This window comes from Papio anubis, chromosome 16, assembly GCF_008728515.1.
Source record: "Papio anubis isolate 15944 chromosome 16, Panubis1.0, whole genome shotgun sequence".
NCBI lineage: Eukaryota > Metazoa > Chordata > Mammalia > Primates > Cercopithecidae > Papio > Papio anubis.
This window is the reverse complement of record NC_044991.1, coordinates 68199458-68225961: the sequence shown is the minus strand read 5'-3', so window position 1 is coordinate 68225961 and position 26504 is coordinate 68199458.

Genomic DNA, 26504 nt, shown 5'->3' with positions numbered 1-26504 from the left:
AGCGGCGGGATCTCAGCTCACTGCAAGCTCCGCCTCCCGGGTTCACGCCCATTCTGCCTCAGTTCCCCGAGTAGCTGGGACTCTGTGCTCTCTTTCACCTCACCGCCATAGTTTTTAGGACATTTTTAGTAGAGACGGGGTTTCACCGGTAGCTGTGTGGATGGTCTCATCTCCTGACTCCTCGATCCTACTCGTCTCAGCCTCCCAAAGTGCTGGGATTTCAGGCATATTTCACCTCCTCCTCCCTCCCTCGGCGGTCGGCGGCGTCGGCCCGGCGGCACGGAAACGCGCCCGCCCGCCCGCCCAGCGCCTGCCGCCCTGGCCCGTCTTTTCTTCTTCTTGCTTGCTTTCTTAGGTGCTTTATTGAAATATAAATTATATAACATAAACTGTGCATTCTTAAAGTATACAATTTGACAATAAGTATCATAAAAAGATTGCTACTGCTATTACTGTCTTGACTCAAGGATGGCTCCATACCTACTTATTTAAAAAATTGGCTGGGCGCAGTGGCTCATGCCTGTAATGCCAGCACTTTGGGAGGCTGAGGCGGGTGGATCACTTGAGGTCAGGAGTTCGAGACCAGCCTGACCAACACGGTGAAACTCCGTCTGTACGAAATATAAAAATTTAGCTGGGCATGGTGGTGCATGCCTGTAATCCCAGCTGCTTAGGAGGCTGAGGCAGGAGAATCGCTTGAACCCGGGAGGCAGAGGTTGCAGTGAGCTGAGATTGTACCATTACACTCCAGGCTGGGCAACAAGAGTAAAACTCCATCTCAAAAAAAAAAAAAAAAAAAAAAAAAACAGAAAAACAAGGAAAATATAGCAAATAAGTTGCCTGTAATTGACGCTTGATAGTTGTACATATTTATGGGGTACAGTATATGATATTTCAATACATGTGTACAGTGTGTAATGATCAAATCAGGATAATTAGCCAATGTACCATTTCTTTTTTTTTTTTTTCAGTATCCTTATAAACTTATGGATTTTGAATCTGTTTTATTTTTTTTTATTTTATTTTATTTTTTTTTTGAGACGGAGTCTCGCTCTGTCGCCCAGGCTGGAGTGCAGTGGCCGGATCTCAGCTCACTGCAAGCTCTGCCTCCCGGGTTCACGCCATTCTCCGGCCTCAGCCTCCCGAGTAGCTGGGACTACAGGCGCCCGCCACCTTGCCCGGCTAGGTTTTTTTTTTTGTATTTCTTAATAGAGACGGGGTTTCACCGTGTTAGCCAGGATGGTCTCGATCTCCTGACCTCGTGATCCGCCCGTCTCGGCCTCCCAAAGTGCTGGGATTACAGGCTTGAGCCACCGCGCCCGGCCGAATCTGTTTTATTTTAATGCCTATTGATTCTTCAATTGCCTCATCTTTGGTCAACAAGAGCCTCTTCACGTTGGCTTCTGAGTCTTTTCGACATGACACTATAGCTTTATTGCTTTCTGGAATGAAAAAATCTTCCTGGTTCATCTTGTACATTTTTTGCTCCAGACCTTGAATCAGCTGTTTCTCCTAGGAGCCCTGGTTCTTTTGTGGGAAATGGTTTTGATATTGCAACCTTTTCTCTAGGGGTGTTCATAGATACTGCATTGGTAATTGTTTCTAGGCCTTTTTAGTGGGTAGAGCTAGAGAAAAATGTTTTAGGAGATCTTGAGTTCATACTGATATTTTAAATTTCAATTTAAGGTATAGCATTTTTACTTCTTTTATATTTATATTTTTTCTTAAGCTGAAAATGTTGGTTTTAGTGGCAATAACATTAGATTTATTTGCTTTATCTTATAATGTATAAAATAACAACTTCTATTAATAATATGATTATGGAAAACATTCTAAGATTAAAAACTGGTCAGGTGCGGTGGCTCACACCTGTAATCCCAGCACTTTGGGAGGTCTTGGGGGGCCAGATCACCTGAGGGCGGGAGTTCGAGACCAGCCTGACAAACATGGAAAAACCCCATCTCTACTAAAAATACAAAAAGAATTAGCCAGGCATGGTGGCACGTGCCTGTAATCCTAGCTACTCGGGAGGCTGAGGCAGGAGAATTCCTTGAACTTGGGAGGTGGAGGTTGTGGTGAGCCAAGATCACACCATTGCACTCTAGCCTGGGCAACAAGAGTGAAACTCCATCTCCAAAAAAAAAAAAAAAAAAAAAAGAAAAAAGAAAAAAGAAAAAAAATTAAAAACTTTTCTTTTTTTGGCAGTTCTTCTTGTCCTTTGGGTATATCCTGATGGGAATGTACAAATTACTATGTTTAAAGTCATTTGAAGTAATTCTTCTCTGAGCACTTATACCATCAATTTAATACATAGTTTTATACATTCATTTCATTTTGCTTTCATTTTAGAGGTTACTTTATTTAAAATTCCATTTTGTTTTAATGATTATGTGGAACATTTACATCGTTCCATAGCCAAATTTTCAAAATAAGTATATTCAGGTAAGTCTAGCTTCTATACTTGTTCTTTGTACTCTGATGTCTTCCTTTCTCATAGCCATTTTTTAAAAAGTTCTTTTCTTTTATTAAAAAATATAAGCAAATGTATATATTGATTTCCCCTCTTTTGTACATGTTAGCATACCATACACTTTTCTTCTTTTACTTAACTATATATATAATATATGTATATACATTTTATATTTTATTTATTTATTATTTATTTATTTATTGAGACAGGGTCTTGCCCTGTTGCCCAGACCAGTGTGCAGTGTTGTGAACATGGCTCACTGCAGCCTCAACCCCCTGGGCTCAAGCAATCTGCTTACCTCAACCGTTTGAACAGCTGGGGTCAGAGGCGTGCACTACCACGCCTGGCTAATTTTCCTTCTATTTTTTTTGTAGAGACAAGGTTTCACTAGGTTGGCCAGGCTGGTTTTGAACTCCTGGGTTCAAGTGATCCTCCTGTCTCAGGCTTCTGAAGTGCTGGGATTATAGGCATGAGCCACCATGCCCAGCCTAACAATATATTCTGAAGATCACTCTACTACAGTATACAAAGATAGCTGTCATTCCATTTTACAGCTTCATAGTACTCCACTGTGTAAATATGCCAAAATTTATTCACATAATCCCCTGTTGATGGATATTTTGGTAGTTTCTAGCCCCTTGTTATTACAACGAGTGCTGCAACAAAGAACCTTGTGTCAGACATTTGCCAGAGTATTTTTGGGATCGACTCATGGAAGTTGTATTGCTAAGTAAACGCATATGTAATATTGGCTTTTGAGATCCTAGCCCAAGAATGCTTTCTTTATTATCAGTTATTTTTTAAATAGCAAAATCTATCAAAACTCTTTTCACTGTAAATTGACAATTTGTAACTGTAAATTTGTGAGGTACAAAGTGATGTTATAATGTATGAATACAATGTGGAAGAATTAAGTCAAACTAGTTAAGACATCCACCACCTCAACAAGAATACTATCTGTGTGAGCTTTTTTCACACTACCTCTCTGTGCATCAGTTTCTCATCTGCAAAATGAGAATAATAACAGTATTTACCTCAGGGAGTTGTTAGGAAGACTAAATGGGCTAGTTGTTTTAAAATGTTTAGAATAGGCTGGGCACGGTGGCTCATGCCTGTAATCCCAGCACTTTGGGAGGCTGAGGTGGGCGGATTGCCTGAGCTTAGGAGTTCAAGACCACCCTGGGCAACAGGGTGAAACCTTGTCTCTACTAAAAAAAAATACAAAAACTTAACTGGACATGGTGGCGGGCACCTGTAGTCCCAGCTACTTGGGAGGCTGAGGCAGCAGAATCGCTTGAACCCAGAAGGCGGAGGTTACAGTCAGCCGAGATCGCGCCACTGCACTCCAGCCTGGGCGACAGAGGGAGACACTGTCTCAAAAGGAAAACAAAACAAAGAAAAAAAAAACAAAAGAAAAATTAGCTGGGCATGGTGGTGGATGTCTATAATCCCAGCTACTTGGAAGGCTGAGGCAGGAGAATCACTTGAACCCAGAAGGTGAAGGTTGCAGTGAGCTGAGAAGGCACCACTGCTCTCCAGCCTGGGCAACAGAGTGAGACTCCATCTCAGTAAATAAATAAATAAATAAATAAAGTGTTTAGAATTTTCCTGGTACATGAAAAATGTTCAATAAATGTTAGTTGCTTTTATTATTAGCAAAGGGATAGAAAGTATGGGAATATGTGGACAGGTGGAACAGTAGAGTTAGATGCTGCTGTAAGTTTTTAAGAAGGGATTCTGGAGCTGTTCCTTCTGCCCCTGCAGGAAAGGGAAGAATCGAATAACCCAGTAATGAAATTTGGAGATTCAATGAATAGGACAAGGACTAATAGCTTAATGTTAGCATAGACAGTGGCCCCTAAGGCTCCAGATGCCCCTCTTCCGAATGCTGGAGTGCTGGCTACACACTCTGACCTGTCTGGAGACTTAGATGCACTCTGGAGGAAGAGAGGAAGGAAGCAGTCACTTGACCACATTTAACCTGAGTTTATTCACAGTAAATCTCTGCCACTAGGCTGCATGGGCACTTGGGATAGAAATGAAATTCAGTTATACAAAAACAAGGTATTTTATATATTCTTTTTTTTTTTTTTTTGAGACGGAGTCCCGCACTCTCACCTAGGCTGGAGTGCAGTGGTGCCATCTCGGCTCACTGCAAGCTCCGCCTCCTGAGTTCACACCATTCTCCTGCCTCAGCCTCCTGAGTAGCTGGGACTACAGGCACCTGCCACCACACCTGGCTAATTTTTGTATTTTTAGTAGAGACGGGGTTTCACCATGTTAGCCAGGATGGTCTCGATCTCCTGACCTTGTGATCCGCCCACCTCGGCCTCCCAAAGTACTGGGATTATAGGCGTGAGCCACTGCGCCCGGCCTTTATATATTCATTTTACATGAGCTTATGGCCTATGAAATTCAACTCATTACAACATAATTATTGACTGAGAGCCTGAGGCACAAGAGGAGGGTGTGAAAGAATGGAAGGAGTGGGAGGGAATAAAAGAAATATTGGAAGGCAGCTCTTTGTTCACCTTACACGTGGGGCTAGAGCTCTGATGTCCAATATAGTAGCCATTAACTACCTGAGTCCAATGGCTACCAAATTGGAAAACCTAGCTATAGAAATTTTCAGCATTACACTGTTCTATTGCACTGTGCTGGGAATGTTGATTGGACGTGCATAGTGGGTGGCAGAGTGTAAACCCTGGTGCTGGAGGTCCATCCTGATATTCTTATTTTTGGTTCTCAATAAATGGGCTCAAAATGGTCCTCTGAAGGTCCTGGACAGCTGCTTGCATCCACGCGGCCATCCGAGTCTGTGTCTCAGACTTCTGTTCCTTCCTCCTTCCTCTAAGGAGTAACTGCCTGCAGCTCTAGCTCTTCATCCCCTTTCTTACAACCTGTTCCTCCAAAGTCATGCCCAGACTCTTGTCCTGGGTCTCCTTCCCAGGCTCTCAGGAGACTTAAGTCAAGCTGGTCTATTTGTCCTCTGTCATCTGCCTAGACTAAGTTAAGGTGGCTGGCAGGCTCCCTGGAGTTGGAGGCAGACAGGGCACCCCCAGCTAGTTCCTCCTTAGTCTCTGCTGGCTCACTTCCTGTTTTTAATAGCTAGGTCCCTGGGCCTATCAAGGGGTGATGTAAGGCCTGTCTCTTCCCCAACACACCATGCTTACTTTGAAAAGGGGGAAGTGGAACTGCTCAGTGTTCATGAGCTGAACTAATAGCGCCTTTTGTCCTGCAGTCCTCCCAGCCCTGAGACCTCCAGCTCTCAGTCCTACTCAGGTTCCCACACCCACCCCACAAAAAGCCTTGTCTGAGGCTTCCTCCAGAATTGCAAGGTCTGGGGAGCTGGGTGCCACAGACCCAGAGGAAGTTTCCCTGCTCTGTTCTGCTTGGTTCTGCAGAGATGATGTGACCACCTCACTGCTATCCAATTTCCATTCAATGAGTATTTGTTGGTCATCTGGGCCTGACCCTGAGGTCACCAGGGTCTACAAGGCGGATGAAACCCCTGCTCCTTAGACATCTGTCCTAGTGGGGGAGACAGACAACAAAGAAGAAAAATGGGATACTGGTGGAGGAGTTGGTTGGGGGCAGAATCTAATATTGGAGGTTCTTTTGGGTTGGAGAGAGCTGGGTGTGCTAGGCAGGGACAAGATGGAAAGGAGAGAGGAGGTGTATGCCTGACTGTGAGCTCCATGAAGCCAGGGACTGTGCCCTATTTGCCTTCCATCGATTCCTCAGTGATTCCTTCCATTGATTACATTGATTCCTCCTCAGAGCAGCAGCTCATGAAACACTGAATGAATGACCGACCAGTGCTGCTGAGACAGGCACAAAGCTGGGGGCTTTTGAGCTGGACTTGCCTCTGTGGTCCCCACGGCTGCCCTTGTTGCATGGGGCCTGGACCCCAGCCCCAGCCCAGCCAGCTTTGCTGCCACTTGGATTCATTCTCTGCAGTTTCCAGGTCTTTGCCTGAGCTACGGCCTCCAACCTATCCCAGCTCAGGGCTGGTATGGGTCTAGGCAGCTCTATCCAGCCCTTTCCTCACTTGGCAATTTGTGAAGTGGAGACATCAAGTGGTCAGATCTTGGAACGGCAGCAGTCGAGCTGTGCACGCAGAGCAAAGGCTCCCGAGCCCTCCTGCCAGGCTGATGCAGGCACGATTAGTGCTGAATCCACACAGAACCTTATCCTGGCTGAGCCCAGATTCCAGCCATAGGAGAAACTCTAATCCTGGTCACAGACTGAGACCTCCATCTCCTAATTAGGGGTCTAAGAGGGGTACTCCTAAACAATTCCCCTAATTTTACATTTGTACTGTAATGACCTGATACCACTTTAAAAACTTTTTTTTTTGGAAGGGTCACATATATTCAGAATTTTCCAAACTAAACATACCCATGCAACCAATGCTCATGGCTGGCATCCCAGACGCCTTCATCTTCATACTTCCTTCTACTCGCTACCTCCCCAAGGGTAACAACTTCTACATATTTGAAATCATACTATGTATACTTTTCTTTTTTTTTTGAGACAGGGTCTCACTCTGTCACCCAGGCTGGAGTGCAGTGGTGCGATCTTGGCTCACTGCAACTTCTGCCTCCCAGGTTCAAGTGATTCTCATGCCTGAGTAGCTGGGACTACATGTGCGTGCCACTACACCCAGCTAATTTTTTGTATTTTTAGTGGAGACAGGGTTTCCATCATGTTGGCCAGGCTGTGTATACTCTTTCTGGTGTCTGGCTTCTTCTACTCAACATCATGTTGGTGAAATTCATCCACACTAATGTGTGTCCTTGTTGATTGGTTATCCTTGGTGTGCACCGTCAGCCCCCCACATCCATGGATTCTGCATCCATGGATTAAACCAACCACAGATTAAAAACATTTGAAAAAAAGTTGTGTTTGTTCTGAACATGTACAGACTTTTTTCTTGTCATTCTTTTTTTTTTTGAGACGGAGTCTCTCTTTCATCCAGGTTAGAGGGCAGTAGTGCGACCTTGGGTCACTGCAACATCCATCCACCTCCCAGGTTCAAGTGATTCTCCTGCCTCAACCTCCCAAGTAGCTGGGATTATAGGCATCCGCCACCATGCCTGGCTAATTTTTGTATTTTTACTATAGACAGGGTTTCACCATGTTGGCCAGGCTGGTCTTGAACTCCTGACCTCAGGTGACCTGCCCGCCTTGGCCTCCCAAAGTTGCTGGGATTACAGGCGTGATCCACTGCCCCCAGCCCTTGTCATTCTTTTCTTTTTTTTTTTTGAGACGGAGTCTCGCTCTGTCACCCAGACTGGAGTGCAGTGGCGCATCCGGCTCATTGCAAGCTCCGCCTCCTGAGTTCACGCCGTTCTCCTGCCTCAGCCTCCTGAGTAGCTGGGACTACAGGAACCCACCACCACACCCAGCTAATTTTTTCTATTTTTAGTAGAGACAGGGTTTCACCGTGTTATCCAGGATGGTCTCCATCTCCTGACCTCGTGATCTGCCTGCCTCAGCCTCCCAAAGAGCTAGGATTACAGGCGTGAGCCACCGCGCCTGGCCCATTATTTTCTTAAAATACAGTATAACAACTATTTATATAGCATGTACATTGTATTAGGTATTATAAGCAATCTAGAGATGATTTAAAGTTTATGGGAAGATGTGCATAGGTTATATTTAAATACAACACCATTTTATGTAAAAAACTTGAGCATCCCTGAATTTTTGTATCTGTGGGAGTCCTGGAATCAATCCCCCATGGATACTGAGGGATAGCTGTATTTCATTGTGTGAATTTATACTGCAACTTAGTTATCTATTCTACTGTCAATGAGCATTTGGGTACTTCCATTTGGAGGTTATTATAAGTAGTGCTGCCATGGATTTTGTAGTATATGTCATTTGGTGAACAGAGCTAGGCATCTCTGTACCTAAACGTGGAATTGCTGGGTTGCGGGGTTTGATTTAGCTTCAGTAGATGTTAACAGATAGTTTTCTGAAGTAGTTATACCGATTACATGCCCCACTCAGGGTATGCCAATTCCAGTTGTTCTACACCCTTACATTGTTCATTCTAGACTTTTTGTCTTTTCTACTGTAGACTTTCTGGGTGATGTGTACTGATGATATCACTCTTGGATGGACCTGCAATGCAGATGAGCTTATGTACAGATGTATCAATTTTATTATTACTAAATGGAAGGGATTTTAATGGAACTGGCCCTGCTATCTTATAATTGACATTGAAAAGGGATCCCTCTCAACACTTCTAAAACCCAAATAAGGCCGGGCGCGGTGGCTCACGCCTGTAATCCCAGCACTTTGAGGGGCCGAGGCGGGCGGATCACAAGGTCAAGAGATTGAGACCATCCTGGCCAACATGGTGAAACCCCCTCTCTACTAAAAAAAAATACAAAAAGTTAGCCAGGCGAGGTGGCAGGCGCCTGTAATCCCAGCTACTCGGGAGACTGAGGCAGGAGAATGGCATGAACTCGGGAGGCGGAGCTTGCAGTGAGCCGAGATTGCGCCACTGCACTCCAGCCTGGGCAGCAGAGCAAGACTCTTGTCTCAAAAAAACAAAAAACAAAACAAAACAAAAAACCCAAATAAAAAATTTTAGTCATTTTGGCAAACATTTTTAAATCTCTGAAATTCATAAACTCATAAAGGACTGCTTCTATCACCTAACTGCTTATTTTTAGTAACTTTTTTATTTTTTGGAGACAGGGTCTCACTCTGTCGCCTAGGCTGGAGTGCAATGGCAGTCTCAGCTCACTGCAGCCTCCACCTCACGGGCTCAAGTGATTCTCCATCCTCAGCCTCCCAAGTAGCTGGGATTACAGGTGTATACCACCACACCTGGCCGATTTCTGTATTTTTAGTAGAGATGGGGTTTCACCACGTTGGCCAGGCTGATCTTGAACTCCTGGCCTCAAGCGATCCACCCACCTTAGCCTCCCAACGTGCTGAGATTACAGGCATGAGCCACCGAGCTACCGCGCCCAGCCAAAAACTCTTATTTGATCAGACATTTTGTTGCACTTAAGCTTGGAAGATTCAATAGGGAGTAACTTTTTGCTAAATTGGGATTTAGCATTATTTGTTTTATACGTGTGCATGCGTGTATATATACATGAGTAATATACAGGAGTATACTAGTGTACTACTCTTGTAGCATATGTCCATTGATGAACATAGGTAGGCATTTCTGTACTTAGAAGTGTGTATATACATACGCGTACATTTATATTATATTCTCTCACACACACACACGGTATTAATTGAAGAGAGTTATAAGACACAGCTTTAGGAAACTAGTTGCCAAATTTTGTCTTGATCTTACTGAGCACAGTGTTTGTTTATTTGGCCCAAAGAAGCAATGGCCCAGGGACCATTTTGGGGAGCTGACTTCTAGCTATAAAATGGTTCCAAGTAAAGAAACACTGGAGTTCCCAGGGTTCCATATCCACCTTCCACATCACCCCAATTCCCACTTTACCTCACTTGCTGGCACCGTGTCTGGGCTCTGAGGCATGGAGACTATGCAGGATAGATGAGGCAGAAATGACCAGGAGACTCTCCAGCTGCCAGTGTGCAGAAGCCACCACAACTGGTAACCGATCAAGTATCATACTTGTAAAACAATTGTTTTTTTGTTGTTGTTGTTGCCCAGGCTGGAGTGCGGTGGTGTGATCGGCTCACTGCAAGCTCCACCTTCCGGTTTCGAGCAATTCTCCTGTCTCAGCCTCCCAAGTAGCTGGGATTAGAGGTGCCTGCCATCATGCCTACTAATTTTTGTATTTTTAGTAGAGACGGGGTTTCACCATGTTGGCCAGGCTGGGCTCGAACTCCTGACCTTGTAATCCACCTGCCTCGGCCTCCTAAAGTGTTGGGATTACAGGCATGAGCCACCATGACTGGCCAAAACAATTCTTTTAGCTAAAAGTCATACATTTCCTCTTATTTAAATGACAGGCTGATTTTTGTCTCTGCTTACAGGAAACACATACCTAGTAAGTGGTCAACCTTCATAGTCTGAAGGAGGAAGTGGTCAAATACCAAGATCAAAATCTGGTTTATTAATCACTGGGCAGGAGTGTGTAGAGGAAGCCAGGCTGGGAAATGGAGACCCTGTTAGGGACTACATCAAATCCAGGTTAAAATCAAGCGTTGGTACCTGAAAGCTGTTTCTCTTTACCTAGAGACTTTTCACTTCTTTGCTCTGGACAGGCTTGGCTGGTCCCAGCATTTAACAACATTTAACTGCATTTAACTCTCAAAGGCAATCTTGTCACCCTCATTTCTATTTCATCTCAAGAACTAACAATTTCAAGAGTGAAAAAAATAGGGGGATGAAGAAATAGGGACAAAGGGGAAATGAGAGAAGAAAAGTTAAGAGCAGTTAGGGGAGAGGTTAGTGCAAGCAATGCAGTTTATAGACTCCTGGGTACTTGGAAACCATGGGCCACAAATCTGACTCTGAGCTTTCTAGCAGCCATTGTGAAAAGGGAAATGTGATCCATCATGATTAATAAAGCTTGTCAGGTAAAAAGCAAAACAGTTTTCCCCTAGAGAAAATGCCTATTCCCATCATTAAGATTTGGAAGAAATTTCTTCTGGGGCATACAGAGAGACACGGTGCCAGAAAGTCAGGTTAAGTGGGAATTGGGGCGATGTGGAAGGTGGATCTGGAACCCGGGAACTCCAGTGTTTCTTTGCTTGGAACCATTTTATACTTTCTGCAGATCTAGAAGACAGCTCCTCGAAATGGTCCCTGGGCCACTGCTTCTTTGGGCCATCTCAGGAGGTAAAGAAATGGCCTTTTGAATCACAAGTGAGCAAGGAGGTAAGAAGTACTTCGTGACCTGGGTTACTCCCAGCGGGTGAAGCTTGATATTGGCTGCTGTCCTTTACCCTGGACCCCGGACGGGCAACACAGGTGAATGTTGGGACTACAGAGAGGTGAGCATAATATCTTGCTCACTCTGGAAAGACCCAAAGAGATAATTCAGGCCGGGCGCGGTGGCTCAAGCCTGTAATCCCAGCACTTTGGGAGGCCGAGACGGGCGGATCACGAGGTCAGGAGATCGAGACCATCCTGGCTAACACGGTGAAACCCTGTCTCTACTAAGAAATACAAAAAACTAGCCGGGCGAGGTGGCGGGCGCCTGTAGTCCCAGCTACTCGGGAGGCTGAGGCCGGAGAATGGCGTGAACCCGGGAGGCGGAGCTTGCAGTGAGCTGAGATCCGGCCACTGCACTCTAGCCTGGGCTACAGAGCGAGACTCCGTCTCAAAAAAAAAAAAAAAAAAAAAGAGATAATTCACCCCTTTTCTTTATCTTCTGATGAGACTTTTGGCCAAAATTCTTTTTGGACTGAGAAATGATTTTTTTGGTTCCAGAGTCCATCTCTTAGGAGAGCACGGAGGGGAGATTCACAGCATCTTAAGAGTTTATCACATTAGGCTCCTGGGGCAGGCAGAAGCGTGGCCCCCAAAGATATTTTGCATCCAAACTGCCAGAACCTGCAAATACTTTACCTTAACATGGCCCAAGGGACTCTGCAGACGTGATTAAGCTAAGGATCTTGAGACGGGGAGATGATCCTGGATTATCTGGCTGGGCCCAGTGTAATCGCAAGGTCCTTATAAGAGGAGGGCAGGATGAAAGTCAGAGGAAGAGTCGTGCTAATAGAGTCAGAGGTCAAAGCTTGGCATGGTGGCTCATGCCAGTAATCCCAGCACTTTGGAGGCTGAGGAGGGTGGGTTGCTTGAGCCCAGGAGTTCGAGACCAGCCTGGGCAACACAGAGAGATCCTGTTTCTACAAAAAATGCAAAAAGTTAGCTGGATGTGGTGGCGCATGCCTGAAGTCCCAGCTACTTGGGAGGATCACATGGGCCCAAGAAGCCAAGACTTCAATGAGCAGTGATTGTGCCACTGCACTCCAGCCTGGGGACAGAGTGAGATCCTGTTTCAACAACAACAACAACAACAACAACAACAACAACAACAAAAAGTAGAATGAAAGGTCAGAGTGATTCAATGGCTGGCTTGAAGATGGATAAGGGCCACAAGCCATGGAATGTGGGTGGCCTTTAGAAGCTGGAAGAGGCAAGGAACACATTTTATCCTAGAGCCTCCAGGAAGAATGCGGCTCTGCAGAAACCTTGATTTTTAGCCCTGTTCTGACTTGCAGGACTGTAAAATACTATGTATTGTTTAAGTGGTTAAGTTGTTACAGCAGCAACGGGAACTGAACACAACCCCCCAACACACACACACATGCACACACACTCAGCATTTGAAATATGCCTTGTGGACTTTTCCTCATCTAGCTAAATATATCCAGCTGTATAGAGAAGAGTGGTGTCTGGGGGCTGGGGTTTGGTCATTCAGAGCCCAGAGCTGCCAAAGCCTGTCCAGGCACATTCCAAGGAGAGAGGGTTGGAGCCAACAGATTTCCAATATCTCTAGAGCTGCTGGTCAGGGTGGCCCCCGTGGAATGTATTTGGCTCCTCCAATCTGATGCCCAAAACATCCACTTTTTCTGGCTCTGAATCCAGGGCTGCTCATGGGGAGAGAATGGTCTGCTCTGGCCAGTGATAAAATGCTGGTCTTTGCTGCACATTCACCTCGGCCTGTGCACTGACAGTAATAGCAACATGTGTTGAGAACTTACTCTGTGCCAACACTTTGCATGGGGGATCTCATGGAATTCTTACCAGGACTTTGTGCAGCTGGCTCTGCTTGACCGTAGGCTGTCAGTGTGACCTTCAGAGTGACCAGCAAAGCCTGGGATTTGGTTGCCCAATTGCAGCTCTGTGCTGAGAAGGCCTTAGGGTGCCAGCATGAATACCCTTGGGGAGTAACACATCCATTTCTGTCTTAGTTCAGGCTGCTATAACAGAATATCATAGACTGGGTGGCTGAAATAACAGAATTTTATTTATCATGGTTTTGGAGGCTGAGATGTCCACTTTCAAGGTGCTGGAAGATTCAGTATCTGGTGGGGACACTCTTCTTGCTTTGCAGAGGGCTGTGTTCTTGTTGTATCCTCACATGGTAGAGAGGGGGAGAGCTAGCTATTGATTGACTGAAAGAGAGAGAGAGGCCTCTCTTATGTTTCTTCTCTTCTTTTTTTTTTTTTTTGAGACAGAGTCTCTCGCTCTGTCGCCCAGGCTGGAGTGCAGAAAGGCAGTCTCGGCTCACTGCAAGCTCTGCCTCCCGGGTTCATGCTATTCTCCTGCCTCAGCCTCCGGAGTAGCTGGGACTACAGGCACCAGCCACCACGCCCGGCTAATTTTTTTGTATTTTTAGTAGAGGCGGGGTTTCACTGTGTTAGCCAGGATGGTCTTGATCTCCTGACCTCGTGATCCGCCCACCTCAGCCTCCCAAAGTGCTGGGATTACAGGCGTGAGCCATCGTGCCCGGCCTGTTTCTTCTCTTTTCATTCTTTTTTTTTTTTTTTTTTTTTTTTTTGCTTTTTTTCCCTCTCTTTTCTTGTTTTCTTCTTGTATTTCTTCTTAAAAGGGAACTAATCCCATTCATGAGAGCCCCACCTTCGTGACCTAATCACCTCTCAAAGGTCCCATCTCTTAATACCATCCCATTAGGGATTAGGTTTCAACATATTAATTTTGGGGAGGACACAAACATTCAGTTCATAGTAACTTTGATCTTTCTCTTTCTTGATTTCTGTAGTTGGAATTCCTGAAAGCTGCCTTGACTCCTCCTAGAACAATGTGGGACATAAATAAACAAGTAGATGGTAATTAAAACATCTGACTGTTGGGTGGACACAAACTGGTCCTCTAATCCTAGCCTCACACTAAATTTTAGCGTGATTCTCCCCTTGATCTCTGACCCTGGTCCTATACTGACTGCTAATCCCACACGGAGTGGGACAACCTACTCTCAGTTGACATGAATAGCTTATTGAGGGATTGGTTGTGCCAGATGCTAGTCTAAGTGTTTTACATTTATTCATGGATTTAATCTTCCCAATGGCCCTAGGGATAGGCATTATTATAACTTCTGTTTTAGAATGAATGATTATATAGTCTTTTTATTTTTATTTATTTTTGAGACAGGGCCACACCTTGTCACCCAGGCTGGAGGGCAGTGCCGTGATCTCGGCTCCCTGCAGTCTCAACCTCTCAGGCTCAAGTGATTCCCCCACCTCAGTCTCCTGAGTAGCTGGGACTACAGGCACATGCCACCATACCTAGCTATTTTTTTTTTTTTTTTAATTTTTGGTAGAGATGGAGTTTCACCATGTTGCCTAAGCTAGTCTTAAACTCTTGGACGATGCTTCTGCCTCATCCTTGCAACCAAAGTGCTGGGATTACAGGTGTGAGCCACCGCACTCAGCCTGATAGTACCTATTTCACAGGGTGGTGGGGAGAACGAAAGGGGAAAACTGTGGGAAGTGCTTTGTAAATTGTAAAACATTGTATAAACGTCTTAAGGTCTCCTTTAGGAGGATGTCCATTTATTATTTTACTTATTCCAGTTATCTTCTGAGCACCTACTGTGTGCCAGGCATTGTACTCATTGCAAAGGGTTACAGGAGTGAACATAGTCCCTTCTTTCATGGGGCTTACAGGTCACGAGGGTAGCAGGACATTAAAAGGCCATGTAAGCATAAGCATCATGGAATTATAACTGTGATGTGTGCAATGAAGGGATTGTCACAGGCAGCTCAGAGAGTGTGGAACCAGGAACCTGCCAGACCTCGGGTTTCAGGCCCCAGGCTTTGGGCAGCCTCTCCAACCTCTCCAGGTCTCATTTTCCCGCATAGGCTGGTCTGCCGTGATTGTGGATAGGGTGCCAAGAACCAGAACTCAGGCCACAAACAGCCTCCTAGGGGCCATCAGATGGGTCTGTGCTCATCCAGAAATCTGGGGCCTTACAGGGAGACTCCTGGGCTGGTACATCGGGTGTTGGGGTGTGGAGTCCTTGTTTGAGTTCAGTAAGGTCAGGGCTGTTTGGAATGATGGGCAGGGGAGAAGGCAGGGCTTGGCACATGGCCCCAGACCGCGAGCCCTCAGGCCTTCATCTTTTTCTTTAACAATTCCAGAATACGGCTTACCAGGCTGGGTTGGGCTCAGGCCTGTGGCTGTAGGGAGTGAAGCTGAGTCTGGGTTCAAGGCCTTGTGGCCACGGATGAGGGGACAGCAGCGGGGACACTTTATTGGGCTCTAGAATTCTCTCTCTGGTGGACACTGGCCTGAGCTGCTCTGTGTTGTCTCCTGGGTTTTCCAGAGCTGCATAGTAGCCCCGCCCTAGGCCTCCAGTGAAATGAACAGGCTCCTTTGGAAACAGACTCTCAGGGGGGACAAGACAGTCCCTGTGTCCCAACAGACCACAGAATCTTACCCTGCTAGAGGCACTTTTTGATGGGGACTGGAGGGCTCACAATGAATCGCAGAGTTGAGACAAACTGAGGAACCTCAAGGCCAAGCCTGGGGGGCGGGCAGATCAGAGTCCCAGGGGATTCCGTGCCAGGGAGAGACCTGAGACAGAGCAGGAGCTCTGCTGTCACCTGGTGGCAGATTTTGGAACTGCTGTTGGATCAGATGCCTCCTCTCTTGGGGTCTCGACTTTCTGTTCCACCCTGTTTAGCTCAGCTCATCTCAGCTCCTGACGAAGTGGACAATAGGGAGGACCTAGAGAATAAATTTGGTAGGGATGGTGGCAAGTTCTGGCCATAGAGTCCCTTTTGCCTTTCACTCTCCTAGCACTGGCCAGGTTCACCATAGTTCTGAGAATCAAGGGCAATTCCAGAAAAAGGGCTTTTATTGGGAACTGGGCAGCCACCCTGCCCTAGCCCTCATCCTCCTCCAAAGAGACCACCATGGGCTTCACAGGCCTCAAGGTCAGTGTTGACGATGTCTCCTTTAGACCTGACACCCTAGGAACCTTGAGTTTACTCGGACACCTGCAGCCTGGGTCAGGGGCCATAACCTGTGATAGGCATCGATGGGAAATACGGTGCTGGCTAGCTCAGATTTTCACAGGAGACTCCTCACAGGCTGGGAAACATGGGAACTGGTCCACCCTTGGATATCAATGTAAGTCATTCTGGCTATTATTAAAAAGTAAAAAAACAACAGATGCTGACGAGGTTGCAGAGAAAAAGGAACGCTTTTGCATGGTTAGTGGGAATGTAAATTAGTTCAACCATTGTGGAAGACAGTGTGGCAATTCCTCAAAGACCTAGAGGCAGAAATACCATTTAGCCCAGCAATCCTATTACTGGGTATATACCCAAAGGAATAGAAATCATTCTATTATGAAGACACATGCACATGTATGTTCATTGTGGAACTCTTCACAATAACAAAGACGTGTGGTACATATATACCCTGGAATACTATGCAGCCATAAAAAGGAACAAGATCATGTCCTTTGCAGGGACATGGATGGAGCCGGAGGCCATTATCCTCAGCAAACTAACACAAGAACAGAAAACCAAACACCGCATGTTCTCACTTATAAGTGGAAGCTGAATGATGACAACATATGGACATCTGGGGGTGGGGAACAACACACAGTAGGGCCTATGGGATGGGGCCAGGGGAGGGAGAGCATCAGGAGGAATAGCCAATGGATACTGGGCTTAATCCTAGGTGATGGGTTGATCTGTGCAACAAACCACCATGGCAACAAACCTGCACATCCTGCATATGTACCCCCGAACTTAAAATAAAAGTTGGAAAAAAAAAATGTAAGCCATTCCTCCCAGGCCTCACTTATCTGTAAGGAGTATGTGTCTACAAGTTACATGGTGTAACTACAGAGGTGCCACCAACCCTGAGACGAGCCAGCCTGTAGGCCATGGAGTAGTCAGCTGAAATCCTGAAATCAGGAATGCAAAATGTTTATGAAACAGGTGATTTTTTAAAGAAATGCAATTTAGAATCCTTTACATGTATCTCTTAAGAAGTTGTATCTTAGAAAAATTATCAAAGAAAACCGAAGAAAGAATAAGGCCTACAGAAAAGTGGGAAGCATTTTGGCAAATGTGTTTTAGATCCTTAACTTGGCTTCAGCTGGAGTAAATGAACTAGTGAATGAATTTGTTTTTGTATAAACTTATTAGTAATAGAAAATTATTTTTGGCCGGGCGTGGTGGCTCATGTCTGTAATCCTAGCACTTTGGGAGGCTGAGGTGGGCGGATCACCTGAAGTCAGGAGTTTGAGACCAGCCTGGCCAACAGGGTGAAATCCCGTCTCTACCAAAAATACAAAAATTAGCTAGGTGTGGTGGCACGTGCCTGTAATCCCAGCTACTCAGGAGGCTGAGGCAGGAGAATCACTGGAATCCGGGAGGTGGAGGCTGCAGTGAACCAAGATCACTCCTGCACTCCAGCCTCAGCGACAGAGCAAGACTCCATCTCAAAAAAAAAAAAATTTTTTTTTTTTCTTCTCTTCTCCTGCAAAATGATGTTGACAAGTATTAGAGGGAACATGGGAACACAGGGGAACTCATATGCATACACTTTGAGAGACTATGGACTTGGAGGATGTGGCTGTAGCAGTTTGTAGGAGTTAAAATTTGGAAACAATTCAAGTGTCATTAGCAGGGGCACAGATAAATACATCGTGGTGCATAAGGCAGATGTCAGTTGTGTGACAGCCTCCTTAGTTAAAACAAATGATCTCTGTGTATTGCCATGGAAAGAACCAAAAAACTATGTAGGATTAGAAAGCAAGTTGCAACAGCATATATACAGTCTATTATTTATGGATTTATATATTGTAACAAAAGAGGAAAACACTATGGGGAACACACAGTGCTTTCATTTGTCAAAGAATGAATAAGTGCGTCTTTGCCTGGGTAAGGCCTGGTCACCTTTCAGCTCTCAGCTCAGTATGTCACTGCTTCAGGGCAGTAGGTGCCTGGACAGTGGGTCTCAGAACCCAAACCTTTCCTTTACGTCTCTGTTATAGTAGCATATTTGTGTGATTATTTCTTCCTCATAGCATTCATTCGAACAGGGAGCCTGATCACCCTCTTCACCACGGTATTGCTAGAACTTAGCTCAGTGCCTGACGCATGGTACCTATTCAATGAATTTCTGATTTCTTTCTGTTCCCCTGACTAGGTATAAGCTCCATGAAACGAAGGGGCGAGACAGGGGAGGAGTGCTGGTTTTCTTTCTCATGGAATCCCCCAAGGCTTAGCGATTAGGAGGACAGGCTGTGGACTCAGAATTCGGGAGCTCAAATCCTGGCTCTGCCACTGCTAGCTGTGTGACCTGGGTCAAATAAACGTTGCATCTCCGAGCTCAATGTCTTTATTTGTAAAAAAGGGTAAGGATGCCTTCCTTAGAGTGTTGTTAGAATTAAATGGTTAGCGTGTGAAAACAACCCACCAAAGTGCTTGGTACTGGGGCCTCATTTATTTGTTGAATGTACAAGTGCCCCCGTTGTGAGAAGCACCGGGGCTGGGGCCTGTCCTATGCAGCCAGGATGCTGCTTGTGTTTCACCCTCTGGGGCCTGTTAGGTCATTTCTTATATTTACACCAGGTGGCGCTGTGGCCATTCTCACCGGTGATGCTCAGCCCATCGCCGGCACCAAGCTTCAAAGTGGCTTCCAGTCTGCTTCCCAGCCAGAAGCCCGTCTGCAGGTCCCCAAGTGGCCGTCCCACTCTGCTTTAACTTCTCAGAGATGGGGCGCTCACTGTTCACAGGCTGGAGACGCCTTCAGGGCTGGTCTGAGCGTCTCTATCCTCTGGGTTGGGGCAACTGGACCCTGGCGGACTAGGGAAGCCCAGATGGAAAGTCATGGGCTGACCAGGGTTGGAAAGGGTTTCGGTGAGGCCAGCAAGCTGCTCGGGAGGCGCTCACTCTCAGTGTGCAAGGGTGGGACTGACCTCACTGGAGGCTTCATGAGGACACCTGGGGGCTGGGCTGCGGCCAGTCCATGGCTTTAGACCTGCCTGTCCTCCACTCATCCACAATAGTATAGGGCACCCACCATGTCCCAGGCTCCATATGAACTCACTTGTTTCTCTTAAGAACCCTAGCTAGCCGGGCGCGGTGGCTCACGCCTGTAATCCCAGCACTTTGGGAGGCCGAGGCGGGTGGATCACGAGGTCAGGAGATCAAGACCATCCTGGCTAACATGGTGAAACCCTGTCTCTACTAAAAATACAAAAAATTAGCCAGGCGTGGTGGTGCGCGCCTGTAGTCCCAGCTACTCGGAGGCTGAGGCAGGGGAATGACGTGAACCCGGGAGGCGGAGCTTGCAGTGAGCTGAGATCGCACCACTGCACTCCAGCCTGGGTGACAAAGCGAGACTCCATCTCAAAAAAAAAAAAAAAAAAAAAAAAAAAAAAAGAACCCTAGCTAGTAAGAACTATTATTATCTGTATTTTTCAGATAAGAGAATTGACGTAGAGACAAATTAAGAAACTTACAGGTAAAAAGTGGCAAAGCTGAGGTTTGAACCCTGGCAGTTTGGCTCTAAGTGTCACCTCTTAGCCATCTTCTTCCACTGCTGTGCTGACCCGTCCATCCTTCTTTCCCTCCCTCTACCAGTCTCCCCATCCAGCACACATTTGCTAAGCTGTTGCTCTGTGGGGCTCAGTGGGGAGCAAAGCTGGGCACTGCCCCGGCCCTTGTGGGGTTTTCAGCCCATCAGGTGGAGACCTGGCTCTGCCATAACTTTATCCTGTGACCTTGGACAGGCCCTTTGACGTCGCTGTGCCTCAGCGTCTTCACTGTGAAATGGGAATGAGAATCCTGGCCTCGCTGAGTTTTGGGGAGGATGGAATGACTTCAACCTTCAGAGCTGCAGCCTGGCATCTGGGGGAGCATGGGAAGTGGTGGCCATGATTGTGATTGGCATCAGCATGGATAGGCTCCCTCCAGCCCACACCAGAACTGGACCCAGAGTCGGTGCCCAGTGACCATGTGGAAGCGTGGAGGAAGAAGCCAGTCAGGATAGGATATTCCTGGGCTTGAATCTTGGCTTTGGCACTGTGAAAGTCTGAGACTCATGATTTTGGGCAAAGCGTCTTCATCTTTCTGAGTTTTCCCTTAAAAACAGGAATGACTAATACCAACCTTGTGGTGTCCTTGTGGTTGTTCTATGAAGTAACAGGCACTTGGCATATAATGGGCACCTTTGTAAAATTTCATTTCCTGTCCTCAAGAGGAATCAGACGGCTGTGTAAACCCAGGGATCAGCACATCTGGAGTTCTTGGAACCTCCCCTTCTCCCAAGGAAGGCCTGGGCCTTGTGGGATGGGCTGCAGTATTCCATTGTTTTCCTTTTGCTTTCTTCCTTTGTTCTTGTTTGCATTTTATTTCTTGAGAAAGGCAGGGCGGGGGCAGGGGTGCATTTCTCAGCCACCAGTGCATAGGACTCCATGTTAGCTGTCTGCGTGCCCAAAAGAGGGCTGCATGTTGCCCTCTTAACACCCAGGGCAGTAGGAGGGTCAGTTGGTGGGTGTGGGACACTGGGGTCGCCTCTTTGCACCTGAGGCCTCCTGAGACGCCATGCTCCAGATGGCAGGGGGAAGGCTGAGGGCCGAGAGGCTGCTGAGGGCTGGGGAGCCCTGTCTGGTCCAGCCTCTTCCAAGATCTAGGGCTGTCCTGGGTGTCCTGATGCTTCTGTTGCTCCTGCCCAGAGATTAGAGCAGGGCTGAGCTGTGGCCCTGCCCTCGGGTGTTGAACCCAGTTGAGATGGCAATGGCTGGTTACTCAGGGGCTGGAGTTACGACAGCTGGGCAGTGAGGAGTAGCTGCCCTGGGATCTGGCCTAGCAGGCTGGCATTATCCCTGCTCAGCATCCATCACCCTCCCTATGCATCCCAATGCTGGAAGCCTCATAGCAGGGTCCCTTCCCGCTTCTTCCTGCTGGGTGTTTCCATACACAGTGTCACTGACACTGTAGCCACACCTGCCCTTCTGTTTCAGAGAAGAGGAAACCAGGACGAGCCGTGACCCATCCGAGGTCCTGCAACAAGGAAGTATCCACATCCGGTGGAGATTCACATTCAGCTCTACCTGGCCCCTCCCCTCCCCCTCTTCTTCCGCCTCCCCTTTCCCTGCCCCCTACTCCTCCATCACTTAATTTTAATGGCCTTTTGATTGCGAGCCTCTTCTTGAAGAGAGACAAATCATTATTAATGAATTTGGACTGCTCCAGTGTAAACGAGCCAATAGGGCCCGGTGTGGGTAGCCGGCCAAGCCATGCAGGCAGCGGGCATCTCAGGACCAGGCCCTGTGGGCCACAGAGAGCCCTGGTGTAGCCTCTTGTTAGCCGTTTATTTTCCTTCCCAATTAAAGCAGGCGCTTGGCTGGAAGGGTTGTCCTTATCCTGGAGCTGGGGGGCGGGAGGCTCACAGAAGATCCTAGCCCCCAGGCCTGACAGCAGAGCTCCAGGATGGCCTGGGCTCCCCCTCTCCACCCGGCAGTCCCCCTTGGCCTGGGTAAATCGGAAATGAGGGCCGCTGCAGTGGGGACCAGCCCTTACCCTCCATGCTTGACTGTTTTCTTGGCAGCAAGACCTAGGGAGGCTCCCATGGCCGATTTTAGATTTGTTTTCAAAAACTGAAAGGAGAGAAATAATTCTAGCGAGAAAACAAAAACAAAACAATAAAAAACAAATAAAACCTCTTCTAAAATCTTTCAGTCCTGAGCCTTATCCCCACTCTGTGTGCACTTTCCGGTATTCGACCGCCTTTGCCACCAGTCCCTGGTGCTGGGAACTTGAACTAGCCCCAAAGCTTGTGAGTCCCTGTCTTCTACCGTGGAATGGGGATTACATTATACACATCTCTGGGTTTGGGAGGTGATCGAAGGAGATAGGGGAAAGGGATGCATTTTGTAAACGAGGACTTCTGATGATAATTTTATCATAGGCAGGAGACAGACACACTCACACGCCCCCAAATCACTAATGGGGCCTCCCTCTGAAGGTGCTCCTTGCTTCTTGAGACGGGCATGATTACTCAGTAGGTTCTGTGTAATTATTTAATCAAGCCCCAGCGAGTCCTCAAGTCCTCGGTGTGGAGCTGGGCGGCTGACCAGGCCCCAACCTCCCCTCCTCCCACAAGGAGGCGTAATCAGAGACGCTGAGAGGGAGGAGAAACCCCAAGCACTTCTTTTCTTTGTGCAACGACTGGGCTGTGTGGGAGGGACAGCCGGGAGGGAGGGGGCCAGGTCACCTTGGGGCTCTCCTCAACAGAGGACAGGGCAGGAGGGGTCTTTAGAGACCTGTTTTTGCATGCCTTTCTCTTTGAGGACACTGAGGACCAGAGAGGAAAAGCCAGCAGGTCCCACGGTTCCCCAACTGCAGACCTGGCTTCTACCACTCATTCCCTCCCTCCCTCCCTCCCTTCCTTCCTTCCTCCCTTCCTCCCTTCCTCCCTCCCTTCCTCCCTCCCTTCCTTCTTTCTCTCCTTCTCCTTCTTGACCCTCCCTTCCCTTCCCTTCCCTTCCCTTCCCTTCCCTTCCCTTCCCTTCCCTTCCCTTCCCTTCCCTTCCCTTCCCTCCCTTTCCCTTCCCTCTCCTCCTTTCTCTCTTACTGTGAAAGTACTGAACAGATGGCTGGGTGCAGTGGCACAGGCCTGTAATCCCAGCACTTTGGGAGGCTGAGGCCGGTGGGTCACCTGAGATCAGGAGTTTGAGACCAGCCTGGCCAACACGGTGAAACCTCATCTCTACTAGAAATACAAAAATTAGTTGGGCATGGTGGTGGGCACCTGTAGTCTCAGCTACTTGGGAGGCTGAGGCAGGAGAATTGCATGAGCCCAGGAGGTGACGGTTGTAGTGAACCGAGATGGCACCACTGCACTCCAGACTGAGTGACAGAATGAGATTCCTTCTCAAAGCAAACAAACAAACAAACAACAAAACAGTACTGAACAGATGCATGCATTCTCATAGTCAAACATGCAGATCATACGACAAAAGCAAAGGTCTCCCCTGATCCCTCTCTTCCCCCCGGCCACATTCCCACTCCCCTCCTCAGGGACAACCCCAGCTCCCAGTCCGAATACTCCTTCCAGACTTTCTTCTATGCATTCATACATTTACCTAAGTTCCTATGGAAGTTCTAGTTAGGTGTTTACTTTGGTTCATGTAAACATTCCTGACAGTGCTGTCTAGACCAGTTCTCACTGTGAGGGGTGGGAAAGCGGGATGGGGAGGGAATTTTACTCCGCAGGAGACATTTGACACCATCTGAAGACATTTTTGATCATCACGACTGGGGAGGGAGGTGCTCCTGGCATCTGGTGTGTAGACGCCAGGAGCGCTGCTAAACAGACTACCTTGCCCCAGACAGCGCCTACCATGAAGAATAATCCAACCCAAAATGTCAGTAGTGCCAAGGTTGAGGAATCTTGGTCTGGAATGTTCTCAGCTTGCTTTTTTCTAATAATAATAATGATTAATAATAATAACATATCTTGGAAATCCTCACAGGTTAGGCAGTATCTTTCTCTCATTCTGATGACTTCTATGTCTTCTTTTGACTACATCACAGTTCATCCATGTCATCCCCTTTTGATTGATTTCAGGTTGCTTCTGATTTGGGGGGATTAATAGAAATATCCTTGTTCTTCCCTGGTTTGGATGCTTGGGCGTGGGATTGCTACGTCAAAGGGGTAGTTATGGGTTGATTGATTTACTAAGTCTTCATATAGTGCTTCTATTTTAAATACAACAGGCACTTATTTATTATTATTATTTTGAGATGGAGTCCTGCTCTGTTGCCCAGGCTGGAGTGCAGTGGCAGGATCTTGGCTCACTGCAACCTCTGCCTCCCGGGTTCAAGCGATTCTCCTGCCTCAGCCTCCTGAGTAGCTGGGATTATAGGCGTTTACCACCATGCTCAGCTATTTTTTTTTGTATTTTTGGTAGAGACAGGTTTTCGCCATGTTGGTCAGGCTGGTCTCAAACTCCTGACCTCAGATGATCCGCCCGCCTCGGCTTCCCAAAGTGCTGGGATTATAGACCACAACATACACTTATTTTAACTTTGATAGATATTCTGTGCTCTTCTGCCAAGGCCGTGCCAGCTGACCCTCCTTTCCTAGCCCAAAGCCAAGGTTTCAAGGAAAATGAGACAAACAAAAGTTTTGAGTTATAGTTACTATGTCTTCAAAAGGACTAAAGGAAACTCAACCTTCCTAGGGTGGATGGGGGCCCAGTCTTGCCAGCCCCAATGCCAGCCCTTGCCATAGGCCCCCCAGCATGTAACTGGCAAGAGACAGACTTGTCCACCCCCTGCAGCATGCCGGGGAAGAACTGGGACAGGCTGGAGTCTCCGTTTTGCAGATAAGGCTCAGTGAGGCTGTGTGATTTGCCTACCAGCTCCGATAACTCACATCCTCCCAGAGCCCCTAGTGGGACGCCCATGGGTTGAGCAGAGGGAGAGCAGGTGTGCAGAGTGAGACTGGGCTATGGTTATGGACACTGAAACTTCTCATAGTTACATCAGCTGAATACCCTACTCTCATAGCCCTGGGGCCAGGGTTGCCAGGTTTTACAGGATATCCATGCAATATTTGGGACATTCTTACCCTAAAAAATTGTTCATTGTTTATCTGAGATTTGAAAGTAACTGAGCAACTGTGTTTACCTGGTGACCCTGCCTGCTGCTCTTCTCCATGGATAAAGGGGGAGGAAGGGGCAAATGGCTGGGATCAGACAACCTCTCTGTTTCTCACCTACCCCTTTCTCCCTTCTCTCCCACTTCCCTCAGTGGCCGAACATCCATATTCGACAGCTTGTTCTTGCCTATATGTGAATGGCAAGGCTGGAACAGAAGGCGGCAGACGTGTCCAGGGCAGCACTGATGGCCGGACTGACCCCACCTCCCCACATCGTCCATACTTAGAGCCAGCGGCCACTGCAAGTGTAATTAGTTAATAAATCATCCCGAGTGATAAATAGAATGATAGATGCAGGTTTCACTTGATCACTTTTTTATTAAGGAGAAATAAATCAGCGCCACATTGTTGCTATAAACCTTTCAAACTGGTCAGATCCTGGCTGGTAGAAGCTGATTAACATGGCCACGTGTAGAGACCATTTGTAGCTGATCATCGAGATCAATCAATCCCTGTCAAGTTCCCTTCTTAGAAGAGGTGGCAGAAGCCAGGTGCTGTTCCTCCATCCACTGCTCCTGTGGTTTCCTGCTGCAGGGGCACTGGGGGGAGTGTGAGCGTGCTTTGCTGCCAGACAGCCCAGATTTGAATCCCAGTTGAGCCACCAACCAGCTGTGTGACCCCAGCTAGCTGTCATTCCCTCTCTTGGCCTCAGCTTCCTCTTCCCGAACAAGAGCCTGACACCAGGAACTTCCTTAGAGAGTTGTTCTGAGCACTGTGGGGTCAAACTTCTTGGTTTCAGGACCCTATTATGCACCTAAAAATTGTTGAAGACCCCCCCAACCCCATGAACTTTTGTTTATGTGAGCTCTATCAATATTTACTATATTAGAAATTAAAAGAGAAATTAAAAAATTACTTGCTGACTTAAGCAGTCATAAGCCCAATACATATCAACATAAATAACATTTTTATTGAAGACATAACTGTATTTTCTAAAGTAAGAAGAATGTGAGAAGACTATCATTGTACTCTATTTTTTGTAAATTTTTAGAGTCCCATACCTACTTCTTTTTTTTTTTTTAGACAGTCTCACTCTGTTGCTCAGGCTGGAGTGCAGTGGCTCGATCTTGGCTCACTGCAACCTCTGCCTCCTGGGTTCAAGTGATTCTCATGCCTCAGCCTCCCAAGTAGCTGGGACTACAGGCACGCACCACCAAGCCTGGCTATTTTTTTTGTATTTTTAGTAGAGATGGGGTTTCACCATGTTGCCCAGGCTGGTCTCCAACTCCTGAACTCAAGCAATCCGCCGGGCTCGGCCTCCCTAAGTGCTGAGATTACCGGCAAAAGCCACTGCACCTGGCCTCATATCTACTTTTGCATTCAATCCATTCTAAGTTGTTTTGGTTCAAGGTTATGAAGAAAATACGGTCTCATTTCAATATGTGGTTAGAAAAGGAAGGAAGGATTTTAATA